The following is a 20,969-nucleotide window of genomic DNA, read 5'->3' as shown; positions in this document are numbered from 1 at the left end:
GCCCAGCTTTAGCTGTGTCCCATAAATTTTGATACATTGTATTATCATATTCATTCAATTCAAAATATTTTCTAATTTCCCTGAGACTTACTCTTTGATTCCTGGATTATTTATAAGTATATTGTTTAATTTCCAAGCATTTGGAGAAATTCTTCTTAGCCTTCTGTTATTAATTTTTAATATAATTCCTTATAGACACAGATCATACCTGGTAGGATTTCCATTCTTTGATATTTGTTCAGGTTTGTTTTATGCCCAGGATATGATCTATCTTGGTGAATATTCCATGTGCACTCGAAACAAATGTGTATTATGTTGTTGACGGGAGTGTTCTCTAAATGCCAGTGATAGATCCAGTTGGTTGATGGTATTGGTCAATATTTTTGTTGATTTTCTGTTGACTCCTTCTATTACTAAAGAAGAGTGTTGAAATTTTCAAGTGTAACTGCACATTTTCCTGACTTTTTCTTTTGGTTCTATAAATTTTTACTTCATGTATTTTGCAGTTCTGTTTCTAAAGAAGTACCTGCTTAGAATTGTGTCTTTTTTGTAAATCTATCTCTCTTATTTCTAGCATCTTCTTTGTGCTAAAATCTACTTTAATGTAGTCACTCCAGGTTTTTTTGACTAATGTTTGCGTGATATATTTTTCTCCATCCCTTAACTTTTAATCTATTATGTCAGATTTGAAATGAGTTTCTGGTAGACAGCATATGGGTCATTTCTTTAAAAATTCATTTCTAAAACCTCTTTTAATGAACATGTTTAGATCATCTACATTTTATCTAATTATCAACATGTTTGGATTTAGGTCTACCATTTTATGTATTTTTTCTGTTTGTTCTCTCTGTTTCCTCTTTACCTGCCTACTGTTTTTTTTAGTTATTTGACCCATTTTTTTGTATTCCATTACAACGTATTGATTGTGATTTTGACTACATCTCTTCGTATAATTTGGTGGCTGCTCTGGTGACTACAATATACATACTTAACTTTTCACAGTCTACTTAGAATCAATGTTTTAGAACTTTAATAGGAATATAGAAGCCTTAAGTCCATGTAGGTCCCTTTATCCTCCTCCCTGGGTGCTACAATATATAGATTATACCTACCTACATTGAATTCTCCATCATACAGTGTTACAGTTTTTGCTTACAACCATTAAACATATTGCAAAGAACCCAACAGGAGATAGTCTACCATATTTAGCCAAATATTTGCTGTTTCTGTTGCTCTTCCATCATTCTGGAGGTTCCAAGTTTCCCTCCATTCTGTCGGTAGAATTTCCTTTAGAATTGATTTCTAGGTAGATCTGTATACATTCTCTTAATTTTCCTTCATCTGTTTTAATTTCACTCTTGTTCCTATATGGTATTGTTACTGGATGCGGAATTCTAGGTTGGCCGCTGCTTCTTTCAGTGCTTGAAAAACGTTGTGCCACTTCTTCATTCAGTGGTTTCAGATGAGAAATCCACAGATACTTGCATTATTATTCTCCTATAGGTAATGTGTCCTCTTTTTTTTTTTTTTTTGGAAGATTTCTTTTCTCTGTCTTTGGTTTTCATCACTTTTATTATGCTATGTCTGAGCATGGATTTCATTGGGTTTACTCTATTTTAGGTTCACTCAGCTTCTTGAATATTTGATCTTTGGCAATTCTCAGTCATTATGTATTTCAAGAATTTTTTTTCAGTATCTCATTCTTTCTGTTTTCCTTCTGGGATTTCAGTGACATGCAGATTAGATCTTTCGTTGTTGTTCCCCCACCTCCAGTCCCTGTGGCTCTGTTAGCTATATTCTATCATTTTTCTCTCTACTGTCTAGATAAGTTAATTTCTATTGGTCTGTCTTCAAGTTTGTGACTCCTTGCTCTGTCATTTCCATTCTACTATTGAGTCCCCCCAGTGAGGTTTTTTTGTTTGTTTCAGTCACTCTAAATTTCCATTTTGTTATCTGTATCTTCTCTTTCTTTGCTGATACTTTGTAACTTAACTTTTGTTTCAAGAGTGTCCATGATTACTCATCCAAACATTTTTAGAATAGATTCTTTAAAGTCTTTGTCAGATCATTCCAAGATCTATGTCACCTCAATATTGGCATCTGTTGACTGTATTTTCCCATGTGAGTTGAGATTTTAGTGAGTCTTTATATGTCATGTAAGTTTGGAATGTACCCTGGCCATTTTGAATATTAGATCATGAGACTTTGGTTTTGTTTATATTCTATGAAAAAAAAATATATTGTTTTAGCAGGCACTTGACCTGCTTAGATTGAAGCTGCAACTTCCAACTCATCTTCCATGGACTCTGGTTTCAGATCAGTTCAGTTTCCAAAGACTTTGCTATACTATTCAGATCTGTCCTGTATGTGTACCACCCAGTGGTCAGTCTGGGATCTGCACAGAGGTCTATCTGTTAGCTCAATTCTCAATGTTTTTGAGCGGTGGATGAGTGAGAAGTTTCTAAACAGTTTTATGGGGCTGTTTCAGTATCTTGGGAGATATCGACAGAGGGATTGAGAAAGAGATGTTTTACATATATTAACAAACACATTAATAGAAAAAAAACAATACTAGGTGAATTACACGAACAGAAAACTTACAGAAGAGTAAAAAATGGCATAAATGAATAGATGCTCAACTTCTCATCAAAGAACGTGCATATGATCATAATGAGAAACCATTCACTCCAGTATCGTTGAAAAAAATTAAAAGTCTGACAATATCAAAGGTTAATACCAATATAGAGCAACAGAGACTGGTGGAAGGGTCATAACACCAACACTTGCGGAAAATAACTTGGTAGTAACTAGTAAAATTGAAAACAAACACACATAATGATGCAGCCTTAGTTATTTGCCCCAGAGAGAGTCTAGCTCATATCTAAAAGGAGACGTGTACAAAATGTTCTTAGCAGAAATATTTGTAATAACCAAAAAATGGGAACAACCTAAATGCTGACCGAAAAAACAAAATATGTTCTATGTATATAATAGAATATTATACAGCAATGAGAATAAATGAATTGGAATGAATGAATGAATGAATTTTTATAAATGAATTATCATAAATTTATTATAAATGAATTATCATAAAATGAATAAATATCAACATGAAAGACTAAAACAGATAAAATATAAATGAGAAAAGCAAAGTAAATTTCACAAGTATAAACACAACATACAGTCTTCCTGTGAAATCTTTTCCAAGTTTAAATATATGTAAGCAATACTATATATTACTTATATATATATAAATTGTTAATATAGAGCTATAACTACTTATATATGTATGTAAAGAAGAAAGGGTTTATATATGTGTGTGTGTGTACTGTATTAGTAATGTTTAATTTCTTAGATTGAATGGTGGGTACATTGTCACTGGTTTTATTACCCTTTAAACATTAAAAACAATTGTGACAAAGGCATAGAGCATGAAATTTTCATGTGTCTTATCATTTCAGTGAATCTGTTTGTGAGGCAACACAAGGGGTAGAGCCACCTTGTACCAGCTTGCAAAAACCAATTGTTATATTTTCAGAAATGTTTGAGCCAACTGACATCATATTGGCAGCTTGAAATTGGCCATGGTGAAAATATGGATACCATGAAAACTGGCAAATGATACAAATCACGGCTTTATCCCTAGAGGGTCAGTTGTTAAGTATTTACCAGTATACCACTGTCAACGTCTCCTGATAGAATTTATTCTTCTTTCCCTTAGACTCTCTTGGCCTCCTGGAGCACTCATTACTGTTTACCTTGCATTTTAGTTTTTAATGAATGCATCTGTCTTTTCCACGTCATTGTTAGCTACTCTAGGGCAGAGAAGAAACCTCATTCATCCTTATATCTCCCATAACACCTAGCAGAGTCTTTTCAGTATGACAGGTCCTCAATAATTTGATGAGTTGAATGTTCAAAAAGAAAGAGGTTCAAATTTCCCCCTATCCAACCAAGAGTGAATTGGGGATGCACACTGTTCCCACAGGAGGTCTGGCAAGTCATATGGCAATGAGTGGAGTTAGATGATACACTTAACAGGGAAGGGTAAGACAATTTTTTTTAAATAATGTGGCATAGGGCCGCCTGGGTGGCTCAGTCGTTAAGCGTCTGCCTTCCGCTCAGGTCACGATCCCAGGACCCTGGGATTGAGCCCCGCATTGGGCTCCCTGCTCTGCGGAAAGCCTGCTTCTCCCTCTCCCACTCCCCCTGCTTGTGTTCCCTCTCTCGCTCTGTCTCTCTCTGTCAAATAAATAAATAATAACAAAATCTAAAATAAAAAGAAAGAGATACTTACCTTTAAAAAATAATATGTCATATAATACTCCCACTACTTATGCTTTTCCTTAACCTTAATAATCATTGAATTTCAATTATCAGAACATTTCTTTATTCTTACAAAATGTACTTTTCCACTTGTACAGATCAAATATAAGACTTAGATCCTTTTTAATGTTTTACAGTTTGAAACAACAAAAATTGCTAACATTTTACGAAGTTGCCTGAAAGAAATAAAGCTTTAAAAAAAAACTAAAGCAAAATAATTATAATTGAGGGAGTCTGAAGACGGAAACATGTGAAAATCACTTTTCTACACAGCGGTACAGCAGGCTACATACCTTAAAAAAAATCCTAACTCACTAAATATAACTAAAAAACCCTGTTTGATGAAACATCTAATTATTTTTCATGTATCAACGAGCTTTCAAATTAGTAACCATCGCTCAGAGCTGAAAATTAAATTAAAGCAGAAACTCAGAGAGGTGAAGGAAACTTTAATCTAGCTTTGATCTTGAGAACGTTTGCCAAACCAGGTGAACTTAGCTTCAGATGTCCTGGCCTCATGGCCGTGGGCGATAGGATACAAAGCTCTGAGCCTACCCAGAGCAGAGAGTTTAATAGAATATCACTCTTATGCCTGCATACATGCATAATGCTGGAACTCAACAGGCTACACCTTCAAAATAAAAGTGAATTAGACACTTCTTCCTACAAGGAAAAGAAAAGAAACATTTATATTAAAATTTGGTAATAAATGGAGGGGGGAATCTTCCTTCTGAATATATGTAACAATAGGTTATTTCTCATGTAGATTGCAGCTGGAATTCACACACTTGGGGTGATCCAATAAAACCTAAGGAGATGTATTAAAGTGATCCTGGTCTAAACATGCCCCAGGTACTAGACAGAATGCAAAATTTCCTTTGCACAAACTGAGTTTCTACCCTTACCTCAAAGGATTCTCTTAGATCAAGTTCCCAAAAATATGAATTCATAGTCAAAAGGAGTAAAACATCAAACATGGCGAGTGCAAAGCAGCAAAAATAATAGAGCACAGAATCGGACCCAGAATGATGCAGATACTGAAGTATTAGAAACACTGTAGGTTTTCTAAATAGGTTCAATATGTTTAAAGATTTAAAAGAAGGAGATAAAATATGAATAAAGAACAATACACCTGCAAACAAACAAGATAAAAAAAATTAAAGCATTTCAAAGTGGCAGAAATATAACTGAAAATTTAAAACTCAATAAATGGGTTTAGCAGCAGATTAGGAATATCTGTTAAGAAAAATATGAACTAGAATACAGATGTGATGAAATTACTAATATCTCATTAAAACTAACCCAGGGAGAAATTGAAAAACTTAACAGTCCTATAAGTAGCTAAAATTTTTATCACAACCTTTTGGTCTGGGTTAAATTCTTTACAAAGTCAATTTCAAACACATATGTAATAGACTTTTTTTTTAAATTTACCATGTACTGGAATACAAAGCAAGTCTCAATAAATTTGAAAAGATCTCATAGACTGTCTTCTCTGACCACAAAACAATTAAGTTAGAAATTAATGTCAGAAAGGTAATTTTTTAAAATCTAAGCATTATAGATTTAAGAAATAAACAACTAAATATCACACAGATCAAAGAAGAAATATTAATAGAAATTAGAAAATATTTACACCTGAATTATAGTGACAGAACTTTACATAAAATTACATGGAACACAGCAACAGCAGAACATCCAGGGAGATTCTAAGCCTTAACTACTGAAATTGATCTACACAGATGCAATGAAATTCCAATCAAATGCCAAAATGATTTTTTTATAATCTTGACAAACATATCCTAAAATATATGTGGAATTTCATATTGCCAAGAATATCCAAGGCTTAAGAAGTTGAGAGCCTTGCCTTACCTGAAATTAAGAGTTATAAAGCTATATTAATAAGACAACAAAGTATTGGCCTAGAGATAGCCAAATTGGCCAATGGATGAAAACAGAGGTCCCAGAAAGCATCTGATGTATATATGGAAGCTTGTATATGACAAAGCTTTTACTGAAAATCTGTGGAGAAGGGAGAGATAGTTCAATAAATGGCGATGTGACATTTAGCTATCTAAATGGAAAAAAAATTATATAGGGTTCTTGTTTCATAGCAAACACAACAATCAATTAAGTGGGACTTAAGACTTAACTGGTTTATTTTTAAGATTTATTTATTTATTTGAGAGAGAGAGAGAGTGGTGAGAGGGGCAGAGGGAGAGAATCTTCAAGTAGACTCCTTGCTGGGCATGGAGCCAGACATGGGGGCTTGATTTCACGACCCTGAGATCATGACCTGAGCTGAAACCAACAGTCGGAAGCTCAACTGACTGTGCCACCCAGGTGCCTCAGGACTTACCTTTGAATAGTGACTAATAATACTTTTAGAAGAAAATATAAGAGATTGTGTTTTTTAGCATTGTTAAGGAGAAAATTATTCTTAAAGACACAAAAATATAAATAATAAAGATAAATATTGATAAACTTGACTATGTCATGTTTGAGACCTGCTAGAGGAAGTTCAAAATAATGAAAAGTCACAAATGGGGAGAAGATTTTTGAAACAAATACGAGTGACCCAAAATTCATATCTAGACTATATAAAGAACTCTTCCTTACAAATCAATAATGAAAAGACAAATATCCCAATTTTAAAAAAGAGAGAGAAAGAAAAATCTTAAAGACACACTTCATAGAAGAAGAAATACGAGTGACAATTAATTACATGAAGTAGCAATTTTTATTAAGAACCAGGGAGAAACGAATTCAAATTACAAAAGAGATAGATACTATGATATACTGACCAGCTGGCAAAAATTAAAAACATGGACAATATCCTACACTGACTGGTGGGGGGGTGGGGAATGTAATAGATTTTTTACAATTACTGTAGAAAGAAATTAATCAGTTTTTGAGAAACTAAAATGTGCATACCCTGTGGGCCAGAAATTGATGACTTTTTAAGTGTGACAAGTATGTCCTAAAGAAATTAGGCGTGTCCATCTTAGGATGCATTTACAAAAATGTTCGTGTTTGTACTAAGCATGGTTGATAATTTTGTAAAACTGGAACCCTCCCCCACACGTGGAGATCAACAGTAGGATGGAGAAATAACGTTGTGGCATACTCATGCTACAGAGCAGTGCTTAGCAGTAGAAACGGATGAAATGTAGTTGCAGGGAACAGTGTGTATGAATCTCTGAAACATAATGCTCTGCCAAAAAAAAAAGGGGAAAAAGAATGTGTACAGAGAGTATGTTCAAAACATAAAGTTTAAAAAAAAACATTGAAAATTTAATGATTTTTTTTTTAGGAATATAAATGCATGTGATAAATGATTAAAAAAAAATCAAGGGGCAAAATCGGTGAAGGGGAGTAGGAGGTGCAGGCTTCCAGTTAGGGAATGAGTAAGTCAAGGAAATGAAAGGTGTAGCATAGAGAATAGAGTCAATGATATTCTAAGAGGGCTGTAAGGTGACACATAGTAACCAAAACGTATGGAGTTGTTAATCACTATGTTGTACACCCGAAACTACCATACCGTTGTATGTCAACTATATTTCAATTAAAAAAAAAAATCAAGGAGTTGCCTCCAAAGGGGGAGGCAATGGGGTTGAGATCAGAATGAATCTCACAGAGGGTCTCATAGATATTATCCTTGTTCTGAAACTGGTTGAAGGGGGTACATGTGTGTTCCTTATATTATTATTTTGCCTTATACATATTTTATAAACATTCTTCCAAATCCACTCAATATTTAATAAGAACAGTTTTGCAACACCGAGGGCATGAACATGAGCGTGCATTTCTGTTGTTTACCTAGGCAAATTGCTGAAGCTTTCCTTAGAGGTAGAGTGTGTGGAGTATGATTTGGGTATGTGACAACAAGTTCTTCTCAGTGGGTTGTGCCAAGATTTAAAACTTGAGAATAATATCTTTACTCAAGCGTTACTTTCTCTGTGTTTATTTTAGAAAATGCAAAAGGCCACAAGGTAGGTAATTTCTGGACCCTTATTAACAAAGTCAAAATGACTCAAAGAAATCAGCATGCATTCGACTGTAATTTTTGTTTCTTGAATCATAAATCAATAGATGGTAACTAGAAATTGGTATGTTACTAAGGTTCCACAGCCTTGCAAAAGAAAGTGCTGAAGGTCTAAAGAGAGAACAGCATTTTTTGGTCGAAAATGTATGAAATGGTTCTCCTCCTCAAACACCTACTTTTCTCTCATTTCAGTGGTTTTTTCTTATTGTTACTGAATTTCTCATTTTTCTTGTAATAACACAAGTTAATATGCTCCTGAAAAAAATGTTGAGAAAGAAACCAATTTGCCTGAATGTTGACAGTATTAAAATCAGTAAGAAAAATAGGAATATATGGATTTGGATTTGAATAATTAGTATTTACAAATCCCCTTCTCTATTTTTGTACTGTGCCTTGATATGAAATTCAATTCTTTACTGCCAAAACTGGCTGTAGAGAGGGAAAAAATGTATGTTAAATTCATTCCAAATATTGAGACAGAGTAGTATTACTTCTGCCAAATTGAGGTATAATCCGAAGGTTTGGGTTCTTAAATATTAACACATTCTTAAAGTACATATTGAAATATAACATATACTCTATTCAGATTCTGAATCAATATTGACAATTTTAAGTATTTATCAGGTTGACGAATACTCAGGAAAATAGAGAATAGTTAACGTAAATAAAAACAAAGCGTAGTTGTCATTCCTTTACAGGACAATTCTACTACAAGGGATGGAGAGGAGGGTGGGGGTGGTGTTTACTGGGAGCAAATAGGGGAAAATGCTCCATCTGAAGAAGAATCTACCAGAAATTGAGACTCTACAAATTCAGTTATAGATTTAATTGGGTTGTGTAGCTACAGCAATAGGCCCTCGTCAAAAATATTCAACGAGTGGCTATATAATCGCCTACTTCTACCCGACAGGAGAAGGGAGGAGAGAAAAATATTTTTTTTTTTAAACTCAGGGAAGAATTAAAGACCCCTGAATTAGTCTCAGTGAAGTGATATTAGACTTACCTGTGACTCCAGCGCTGATACCCTTTTTCAGAGGCTCAATCCCAGGCTGCTAAGAAGAGTAGGAAAATGGCACCAGGTCTGGAGCCTTGCCATATCTGTGTGGTGACTCTATTCCATACTGGTTCTGTTGTCAATGGTAGGTGGTTCTCTGCCACTGTGATGAGCCGGTGTGGCATCCCATCCACACCACTCGTAAGCACTGGGAGCAAAATAGAAGACACTAGTCACAGGTAAAGAAAAATGTTGACTGGGTATTTTGTTTTCCTAATAACTGTGTTTCCCATAACTTCCTTAGAAGTTACAAACAAAGAAAATGCAAATGACATTGCTGGGAAAAGACACAACTGTCCCTCTTCTTGACCTTGGGGTGGCCTTAGTCCCAAATAGCCCCATTCAACTTTTGTGGCCATGCTGGATCCTGGCTGTTATCACCTCCATTGTATAGATGGGGAAACACTGCAACTTGAAGGAGTTGTTCAAGTGTATCCAGCTAGCACTTAGCTGAGCTGTAACCAGGTGTCACAAGCACTGCTGAATCATCACCAGATTGGGGGGGGGGTGGCTATCAGACATAGACTGTTAACTAACATCAAAACAGTGGTATTTCCTCAGAGTAAGATGCTGCGGATAAACTGTGACACCTTGTATAATAAAATTGGCTAATACTTACTGTATATGTACTGGGTGTTGTCAAGCCTTGGGCTCACTGAATTACATACATTATCTCAATTCATTCTTAAAAGAATTCCGCAAGGTAGGTAAGTTATCTATATCATGCAGATGACAAGAAGACATCCAGAGAGACTAAATGGCTGAAGGGCAGCCATCTACCTTCGGGGCGGAAGTAGGCGTGCTTACAACCCATGTCCCCGGCCTACATTTGCGCTGCTAAGCGCATGTTTTTACTTAGATTGCTGATTGCAGGAGAATTAAAATATCAAAGTTTTCCAAAGATGCTTTTATCCCTTCCCATCTTACAAGAGACCCAAGGAACATACATTTTGCAGCTCCAATATTATTTGCTTGGTGGCGTTACTTTGGGAGATTGCAAGAGAAAGCTTTCCCTTGCTCCTTGGCACAGCCACCGGCTGCAGAGCTGGGCTTCAAGAACCAGGCAGTTTGCATCGCTGTGTCCTCTGTTCCCCAGGCTCCAAATACTCCACTCTTTCAAATACTTAAAGTACTTGGGATGCACAGAGGAATTCGAGGAAAATGAGAATGGGTTTTCCATAACATTGCCTCCTGGTTTAGTTATCCATAGCTGCATAATAAACTTAGTTGCATTAAAAAAAAAAAAAAACAGCAGCTAGAGCGCCTAGGTTGCTCAGCCAGTTAAGTGTCTGCCTTTGGCTCAGGTCACGATCCCGGAGTCCTGGGATCGAGTTTCGCGTCGGGCTTCCTGCTCAGAGGGGAGTGTGCTTCTCTCTCTCCCTCTGCCCCTCCCACTGCTCCATCTCTCTCTCTCTCTCTCTCAAATAAATAAATTTTGAAAATCCCAACAGCTATTTTATTATTATCCTTCTTATTTTTCACATTTTTGGGGATTGACTGGGCTCAGCTAGGTGGCTCTCACTTGGGGTATTTCTTGTGGTTACAGTCCGATGGTGGCTGGAGCTAGAGTTATCTGGAAGGCTTCCTTACTTGGGTTTCTGCCTGTTGATGCTTGCTGTCAGCTGAGACCTCAGTTGGGGCTGTCAGCCATGTGTCTACATGTTGCGTCTCTGTGTGGCCTGAGCTTTCTCATAGTGTGGCACCTGGTTTCTAAAAGCAAAGCTCCCAAGAGAAGCAGACAGCCAAGGGAAAGACTTTTGATTTAGTCTGGGAAGTCACATACAGCACTGCTTTTGTCACATTCTGTTCATTAGAATCAAGTCACTCAGGCCAGCCCATACTCAAGGAGAGGGAAATCAGACTCCACCTCTTAACGGAAAGAGTATCAGAAACTTGGCAAATATGATTCCAAACCACTGCTCTTCTCTCGCTGACAAGGACAGGAAATCGTGTAGTGATCTGATCAACAGGGTTCTGAGGGATTAAAGAAAGTATACACCAACAAAGCAAACTTAACTCTGCTGGGCAATGATTGTTTCATTAAACTACACAAAGGTAGTTCACTGGGTAACCAAGACAGGTCTCTTAACTGTTGCATGGGAACAACTGTTTCTCTTCTGTCCCTGATCCCAGCTACCAAAACCATCCTCGCCCATGTTGCCATCTGACCTGGACAGCAACCTTTCTTCAACCCCTGTCTTTCTCCCATTACTATATAAGTCCCTTGTTGGTAGACATCTCACATGCCGCTGTGTTACCTGGCTATCCCCTGAAGATGGTGCAAGGCCCACTCTCCTAGCCTACCCCCCAAAATCTTGGAACTCAACAGGACACAAGGTTTGCATAACTCAAAGTTTAGCCCTATGATGCTCATCTAATGGGACTCAGGGTATCTGATGTGCAGGATATTATGTGTCCTCTGTGCCTTAACTGCCTCTTGATGCTATTTATAACTGTTATGCATTTATTTTAAAATGTTGAGCAACGTACTACAAAAACACATTGTAAAAATATTCACCAAAATGACCATAAAAATGTCATTACTCTGGTCCAGGGGCTCCAGAGCAGCCAGACTCTCAAATGCTACAGTGGACACCAAAATTGTCCAGCGCTAGGGTGACCTTTGTGTCGCATGGACCTTGCACTATATTGTTCCCAAGAACCGGAACTAGAAAGGACTATTGTGACAGAGCTACTAGCTTATGTTCATGTCCTCCTATACACAGTTAAACTACCTTCCTCAGCCCCTTTGGAGGTTAGGTTGACCTAGTTCTGAGACCAGTGGAAAATGTGCAGCGTGAAGCATGGGCCTGGCCATGAAACTCCCTATCCATCCCAGTCTCCCTCCCTTCTCTGGAAATATTACAGGCAAAATACTGAATATGATGGAAACACAAAGCATTAAAAGATGAAAGAGACACGGGTTCATTAATGGTCATGTCAAGAAACTTGTCCCCTTACTGAGTGTATTAGACTATGATACCATGACAGAGAGAAATCTGATTTGATTTAGTTAAGCCTTTGAGATTTTAAAAATGATCTGTTATAGCATTACATTTACTGACTACCATCTCTCCTAGTGATTTTAGCAGAACAGAAGTCCAGTGGCATCTGGTGCATGTGGAGGTGAGGTACAGATGTTCTCTCCAAACCCAGGAATAACCAATTGGATAAAGTAAAGAGGAGAGAAATGAACACTAACACTTCTCATGATGAGCTTTAAGTAAGAAATGTAAAATTGTTGAGGGAAGTATATTACCATTCCAAAGGTGAAGAAAGGGCACCCTACCTCACAGAAGAAAAACAAGTGAGAAAAAAGAAAGACTTATGCCTTGTTAAGACCCAGAGCAGAGTTTATATAATTGCTCCCTCACAAGGCTGCTGGCCATAGAGGAGGAAGACACTCTGGAGGAACTGTTCCCAGACCATCACATGTCCAAAGTGGAAGGAGAAATAGAGAGTCCCCTGCACCCTCCACCTCAGTCAATATCCTTGACTTCCTTGTCCGTATATGTATATTTGGAGGGTGAAAAATGGAGAGAAAAATGGAGCTCCACTAGAGATCAGTAATTGAAGGAAAGTCAGTATCCTTTGTGCCTTCCCAAATGATACCATGTGAGCGGTCCCCCTATCCTGTCATTTTGTCATCCTGTGGAAGAGAATGTAGAGGTTACCAAGAAACCAAATATAGACCAAGTAGTTCTCTGTGCATTTGAGTTGTGAACGCCAATGCAATTGTTCATAAAGATTCTTTTTGCTCTTCTGAGAACATGCATTCCTTATGTGTTGGACATTTACATCTCTATCAATACATTACATATAGAGAGAGAGAGATCTTGAAAGCAAGAATGGCTACTCTGTTCAACCTTGGAAAACGCTCGTGCATCCCTTGGAGAACGTTCCTGCCAGTTTCTAGTAGCAACACTTTCATCACAGGATAAAGAGCCTAAATAAGACTTGATAAATTCGAAATTAAATTGCTTTGCAGTTTTTCTCTGTTTTTCAAGTGAAAGAGCACTTCCTACTACTTTCTGAGAATCAGGATAGAATTCCAGTACTCAATAAGCATTTAGCCTACAATTTATTCTTGTAGTAATGTTATATGGGATTAATGGACCAGAGTCCATAGTTCAATCATCTAACTTATTTCCTTATTTCCAATGTTTATTTTAATCTTCTGAGGAGAAAAAAAACACAAACGTTCAACAAAAGACTCCAATCAGAAATCACTTATCAGTATTTATATTTGATGAGGCACAAAATCACACTGGAAGTTTGGCTTTGCATCAACTACAAATCACAGGCCATCCATGGGCCTCATACTATATAGTCTACTGGTCCCCTTCCCATTAACTGACACCTGTAACTCAGTAAGTTTAAATTCCATCATCCCTATAAAATTTTTGAACTGTTAGTTCAAAATCTAGACTTGTGGGTCACCGAAGCCCTGCACTATATTGTTCCCAAGAACAGGAGCTAGAAAGGACCACTGTGACAGAGCTACTAGCCTATGTTCATGTCCTCCTATACACAGCCACACTACATTTCCCAGCCCCTTTTGAGGTTAGGTAGAATCCACATGATCAAGTTCTATGACCAATGAAAAATGTGCAGAGTGAAGCAGGCTACTTCCAGGCTGGGCCATAAAACTCCCTATCTATTCCACCTGAAAGTTAAGAACTCTAGCTTAGTTCTGGATTTTTGGACACTGAGCAGTAAAAAATTAACCTTACTTAACCAGAGGTCTGGCCTTTTCCCTCAACTCCTGGGAGGTGAGCTCTTGGAATGTCTTGCCTGATGAAAATGTCTTTGTTCACTTGGGGGCCTCAAGTCACTCTAGATAGTCTAACAACATGGCTTACAGTAGAGATTTTGGACATGTAGTATCAGCTTGACCTCCAGATGGGCTGGACACTAAAGGCTAGCCATGTGTCAGGAGTCAACCGTGCTTTTGTGACCTAGCTTCAATCAAAGCTCTGGACAGCAGGGCTTGGGTGAGTGCCCTTGATTGGCAATATTTTGTGTGTGTCATCACACATTGTTGCCAAGAAAAATTAATGATGTTTATGAATCCACTGGGAGAAGACAACTGGAAGCTTCACACTTGGAACTTTCCTGGGCTTTGCCCCCTGTGTCTCTTCCCTTGGTTGATTTTAACCTCTACCCTTTAACAGTAATACACTGTAACTGTGTGTATAGTGGCTTTCAGTAAGTTCTTTCAGTCCTAGTAAATTATTGAACCTGAGGTGTTCTTGGGGACCCCAAACTTGAAATTGGTGTCAGATGTGAGGGTGGTCTTGAGGATCCCTAAACGCTACAAACACCAAGCCAAATGTCTCCAGAATAAACAGGTCTAATCATGCATATTGTGCCTTAAATGAGAATAATTCCTGGCAAATTCTGATTAGCTACAGTGTCACTTCTTAGGGTATTGCTTCCTTAAAAATTCCTTGCCCTCTCTGCTACCAAGTCTTCATAGCAGAGTGTCCTCAGTCTCACAGAAACATCATGAAACTAGCTTTCAGATGAAATAATGACTCAAAGTTTTGTTTCTCAATGGTTTTCATCTTGTAATTGGAGATGGGTTCCTATAAAGAAAAACAGCCTCAGGATATAATAAAATTATACTTAATAGTGCAGTCAGAGACAAATGTATTATGATAGTATTAGCTAATGGTTTCATATTTGCCCCCTATACTTTCTCCGTTGAAATACTTAACAAAGAAAAAACATGGAGAGGTCTGTAAGTTTGCAACAACACTGGAAATTCAGGACTCCGAGACTCTAGAAGTGATTTCTATTAAACAAAAGCAACAGTTTGAGAAATTCAATGTGTTCATCAGGCCTAAGTCAAGAACACAGAAACACTGCTAGGTTTTCCAAAAGGAAAGATGAAAAGGGAATTGGTTATGTAGTTGATGGAAAAACAGAGAAGCAAAACACAAGAGTGAGGCAATTCAGCAACTGGCAATAGCAAGAAGCTGCTCCCATTCTTAGGAAAGGGCCATCAGGTGAGGGCTAGAATCAGAAAGGGATCTACAAGGTGAAAGTGAATGGAGCTGTCTACTGAAAGCTGGCGCTCTGAAGAGGTTGCAGCGAAGGGGCCACAGCCCCTGCCTGAGGCAGAGAGAGAAAGACAGACAGACTAACAGAAAAAGAAATACATGGTTTCCGGTTTCCTCCCATATTCCAATCTGCCATCAGTGTCCAGCTGGAAGCCAGTTGACATGGAAGTGTGGGAAACCCAGTCTGTAAGGGCCTGCCCCCTGTAATACAGAGCAGAGCAAGGGAAGATGAGGAACCAGAGCTTAAAGAAAATAGTCAAAGGACCAGCATACTACTGGAGGCTCAGGCACACACTAACCTGTGGATCTGAACACTAAAAATATGAAGGAGAAAGAAAAAAACATCTGCCCGTTGCCACTAAGTATTCCCCACCCTATCTCAGAGACATGGAACCACCTCGAACCAGGAAACAAGGTAGCAGCCAATATGGGCGTGCACACAAGCAGACTAGCGCTGTTGTTCCACCCCCATGGAGTGCCTCTTTAAGAAAAAAAATTCTTTTGAAGAGTTTAGTCCCTAGAAATGGAACATAACCATTGTTCAATACCAAGATGGTGGTAAATTGTCTTCTGAACTCTTAAGCTGGACTAGATGCAACAGGGTTATGCCTGCTAGAATCTATGGGGTTTTACATGATACTTCAGTGAAATACACAAATTAAATAAATAAATACACACTTTTAAAAAAGAACCACAAAATCCTAAAATGCTTCTACTTATCCAGGAATCAATTTGTCTTTATAATGTAAATTCAAAAGGAGCAGGAGAAAATCCCTTCTTGGTTAAGAGAGGTGCAATGGATTAATGGTCGCAGGATCCCAGCTATTTGTAAGGAGCTACGTATATCAGTTGTCATTCAGCTAGATATCACAAAGGAGGATGCTTTTAGCACTCTGTTGGACAGGAGAGCAAATAAGGGGACTTGACACTGAGCCTGGATTGAACTTCACCATTTAGCGACAAGTGGAAATTAATCAAATTAAAAAGTGGGTCCCAACAAAAAGATTTTATTATATCAGGGAAGGGAAATATTAGCCTGAAGGTGCAGAAGATAATCACACTTTCTTGAACCTGTGCTACATGTTATAGAGGCAACTTTTATAAATAGAGCATTGGTTGTTCTCACGAAAAAGAAAGTATAGACTGTAACTAGAAGGAAAATGGTGGAATCAGCTGAGATGACAAAAGACTGCACTAGATACAGGCTCAGATGGAGAGGGTCATAGCTGAGTGAGAGAAAGACATCGAGCGCTATAGAAATATAATAATGAAATTTAAATTCACAACCCAATGAGGAAAGAACAGATTTAACACCGCAGGAAAGTAAATCAGCAATGAGAACAGATTTGCGAAGCATTCTCTGAAGATAGAAAAAATAGATAAAAGATGATATCAAAGAAAGAGCAGGTAGATATGAAAACAAGAGCATGGAAACTTACATTCACGAAGAAAATCAGTGTTCTTGAAGAAGAAATAAAAGAAATAGTGCAGTAATTGGTGGTACAACAGAAGAAAACAGTTTTCAATTGCGGAGTACAAAGCATGATTAATGAATAGACACACTCATGTCTGACATATTTTGGTGCAAGTTTTGAATTTTGAGAAAAAAGGAAAAATGTGTCTGGATGGACAAAGCAGGTTACCTAGAAAAGAATAAGAATATGATCAGCCTCATATTTCTCCCTGCACCATTAAATTTCAGAAAGCAAGTAATAGCATCCATGCAATTTTGAGGGGAAAAAGTTGGGGAGTTAGAAATTCTACTTCAGGGTGGGGGGAAATGGGCAAAATGGGTGAAGAGAGTGGAGGATACAGGCTTCAAGTCATGGAATGAATAAATCATGGGAATAAAAGGCACAACATAGGGAATATAGCCAATGATAATGTAAAAGGGTTGTATGGTGACAGATGGTAGCTACACTTGTGGTAAGCATGACACAGTGTATACAGAAGTGGAATCCCTATGTTGTGCCCCTGCAGCTAATGTAACATTGTGTGTCAACTATACTGAAATAAATTTAAAAAAAAAATAGACAGTCTTTGGGGCCTGGTTGTTTCAGTTGGCAGGGCATGCGACTCTTGATCTTGGGGTTCTAAGTTCAAGCCCCACATTGGATGTAGAGATAACTTAAAAATAAAATCTTTAAAAAAAGAGACGATCTTTGAACTCAGAGAAATTTTTAAAAATTATATTTCAGTAAAGTTGCTATTTGTAGTAGATGCTATGGATCTCCCACTTCAGGAAAGACATACTCATTCTCCCAACTGCCAGAAGTGCTGGCTGCTGAGGGCTCATAGCTGATTCCCTCTCTACAAACTGCCTTCAGCAGATGGGAAGCCAAGATTATACTCCTCCGGAGGGCAGGCCATATACAATCACTGGTCCATTTGGAAGTACAAAGGTCTAACCCTCTTGCTCCAAAATTCGGGGTAACTCTGAAGGCCCATCCCATCTCCAGAGCTTTCCTTAGATTTGGCTGAAACCTTTGTTGCAACTGCCTTGACAGTCCTTCCCCTGCCCATCCTGCTTCCCTCACGCCCCTGTAACTGTTATCCCCAAGCTCATTCCCCAGTCGACCTCCAGCATGTACATCTCCGTCTCAGAGTCTGTTTCTAGGGAACCTGCCCTAAGACGATATCCATTTAGCAAAATGGAAAGACCTATTCGAGTACCAATCAGGGGGTGAAAACAGATAGCTTAAGAAAGAGAAGTAGTGGTATATTACTCTGAATTTAAGCACTGAAACTAGCTAATCATACAGTTATTGTTGGAAGTAAGCTTACAAAAGGGAATAAAAATATACAAGATAATTTTTGAAAGAGATGAGATATAAGTTAACTATATATTTAGCAACAATTGTCTGGCTTTAACATTCCAGATTACATGTTCTAAGATTAGGAGGTACAGAAGGAAGGGCTAGGGAAACAAAAGAGTTCTGCATTTCTTATTTTACATAGGCAGCAGTTAAAGTTGAAGGAGTCAGAGGATACTATATATATGGTCTGTATTGAATAAGTAGATAACCACAAGACCACTATAACCTCCAATATGATTCAGACACACTTAGAAGCACAAAACTTACACAAATTAAAACATCTAGTTCTGTTGAAGACGATGAAATTATTCACAGTATTTATTATCATACACTGTCAGGAGAGAGACATATCGATAGAGACTTTCTGGAGATATACATATATTTCGCTTCCAGTTACGTGGAAATCTTCCTATGTAAATACTTACTCTGGAGTAGAAGGATACATGTAAAATTATTGGAGCATTTTTATCCAAGTGGAAAATTGGAAATTGGGAATTAAATTATTATTTATACAATGGTATACTATGAAGCTATAAAAAAAGAATCAGCTCTCTTTAAGGACATTGCTATAGATGGACCTCCATAATCAGTGAATAAAAAATGGTTATAGTACAATATATACCATATGAATGGATTTATGTATAAATCCCCCATTTAACAAAACTATATATTTGACATGTTCATATATGCACCTAAATGCATAGGATGGAACTGGAAGGATAAGGTGTGAACTGATAAAATTTCCTCTGAGGGAAAAAAATTGAAATTGACAGGCTATGTGAGACTAAATGGGGCAATTTGCTTTATCTACATTCTTGGAATTATTCACAGTGGTGATGTATTCATGCATTACTTATATATTTCAAAATGTGTGAAAAGAACAAAATTTTCTTCCTAATCAGGAAAGGTTTGATTATTCAATAGCTAATGTTAATACTATTGGCTAAATACTTTGGAATAATGTATAGAACATCCCCTCCCCCCAAAAATGTCAAAATGAATTCTTGATGAATTAAAGAGCTAATAGAATGCCATCATGAAAAAATAAAATTTTAAAACAATTACAAAAATAGGTGTAACTGGAAAAAAAGAAAAGAGTAGAATTTAGCAAAGGAAAAAAATCAGGATAAAACAGCCTTCAAAATAAATGCTTATCTTAAGAGAAGCAAACATATTTGCCCACTTAGAATGACTAAGAACAAGACAACTTTTGTAATTGCATCACAACTTTGGCTCTGGGCAACCTGGTGGCCAAAAGAAACAATCAAAAACAGAACAACAACAGAACAAAAACAACAAAGCAATAGAATTGGTTTTAGAGTTCCCATTCTTGAGGAGTAAAAAAAAAAGCCAACGGTACCTCAGGGAAAATGAAACATTTACTCTAAAATACATTTCTGAGACAGGAGACACTGGGAGATGTTGACTAGGAGATGCCTCTCAGGGGGTGTCTGGGTGGCTCAGTCAGTTAAGCATCTGCCTTGGGCTCAAGTCATTACCTCAGGGTCCTGGAATCCAGCCCTCTGTCAGGCTCCCTGCTCAGCAGGGAGTAGGCTTCTAGCTCTCCCTCTGACGCTCCCCCTGCTTGTGCTCTCTTCCTCTCTGTCTCATAAATAAATACATAAATAATCTTTTTTAAGAAATAAGATGCCTCTCATCTCACAATGCAGAATAGACTGTTACAACATCGCTCAATGAAATCTGAGGATGTAAGGCCAAGACACAACTCAATGTAAATAGCTTCATAGTGGAGGGCAAGAGAGCTCAGTACAACTGTGTAGTCTTAATGATGTAACTTGAATCAGACATAAGTTTTAGGCTATTTTAGCAGAATAGATGGCCTGATCATCCTTTCAACAATCCTCCATAAAGACCAATTCTTTCAATTGGCCTTTCAATAAAATTTGTGAAGTGAGCTCTTTATTTCATACTCTGTTTGGAAATATAAACCATACATGTAAGTACCATATGAGTAGAACTAATAATCAGAAAAAGTAGTTCAGAGGAGGAAGAAGTCACTTTCCATTGGAGTAACAGGAGTAAACTATACACAGGAGGTTATGCTCTGAGTTAGGCTTTAAAGAATTAGGAAGGTTTTCAGGGGTTGAGTTTGGGGGAATGGGAGTGAGTGATGCATGCCTAACAGTGAAATAGCTATATGAGAAGTACACTACACTTGGAAGTCAAGAGATCTGGGTGCTACACTGATATTCTGTGATAGGCATGAATGAAATAGCTGAGCTGATAAAAACAGAAGAAAAGTTTGGTGGAACACTAAAGTAGATCCCCTGGATTGAAGCAGAGAATTTGTAAAAGGAGACAACAAGAATTGAGAGTGGGTTGGTTTGGACCATGAGGTGATAACAATCGATATGCTATTTTCTATTCTATTTCCAGATTCCACCCAAGGTTCCTGAGAAATGGGCAAGAACAGTATATTCTTTGGAAATAAGTATTAAAGAGGCTCCAAAATCATTTAGTCTACTCCTTGTTTTCATGGAAGAAGAATCTGAGGTCCACAGAAGTAAAACAAATCACTCAAGTTGATGACATTGAAGGCAAAGCCAGAATCAGAATCCGGCAGTCTTAATTATTTCTTTATTTGTAGGTTATTTTCTTTTAAAGATTTATTTATTTATTTAAGAGAAAAAAGAGAGAGAGAG

The sequence above is a fragment of the Zalophus californianus genome, chromosome X, assembly GCF_009762305.2.
Source record: "Zalophus californianus isolate mZalCal1 chromosome X, mZalCal1.pri.v2, whole genome shotgun sequence".
Taxonomy (NCBI): domain Eukaryota; kingdom Metazoa; phylum Chordata; class Mammalia; order Carnivora; family Otariidae; genus Zalophus; species Zalophus californianus.
Note: the sequence above shows the minus strand (reverse complement) of the source record.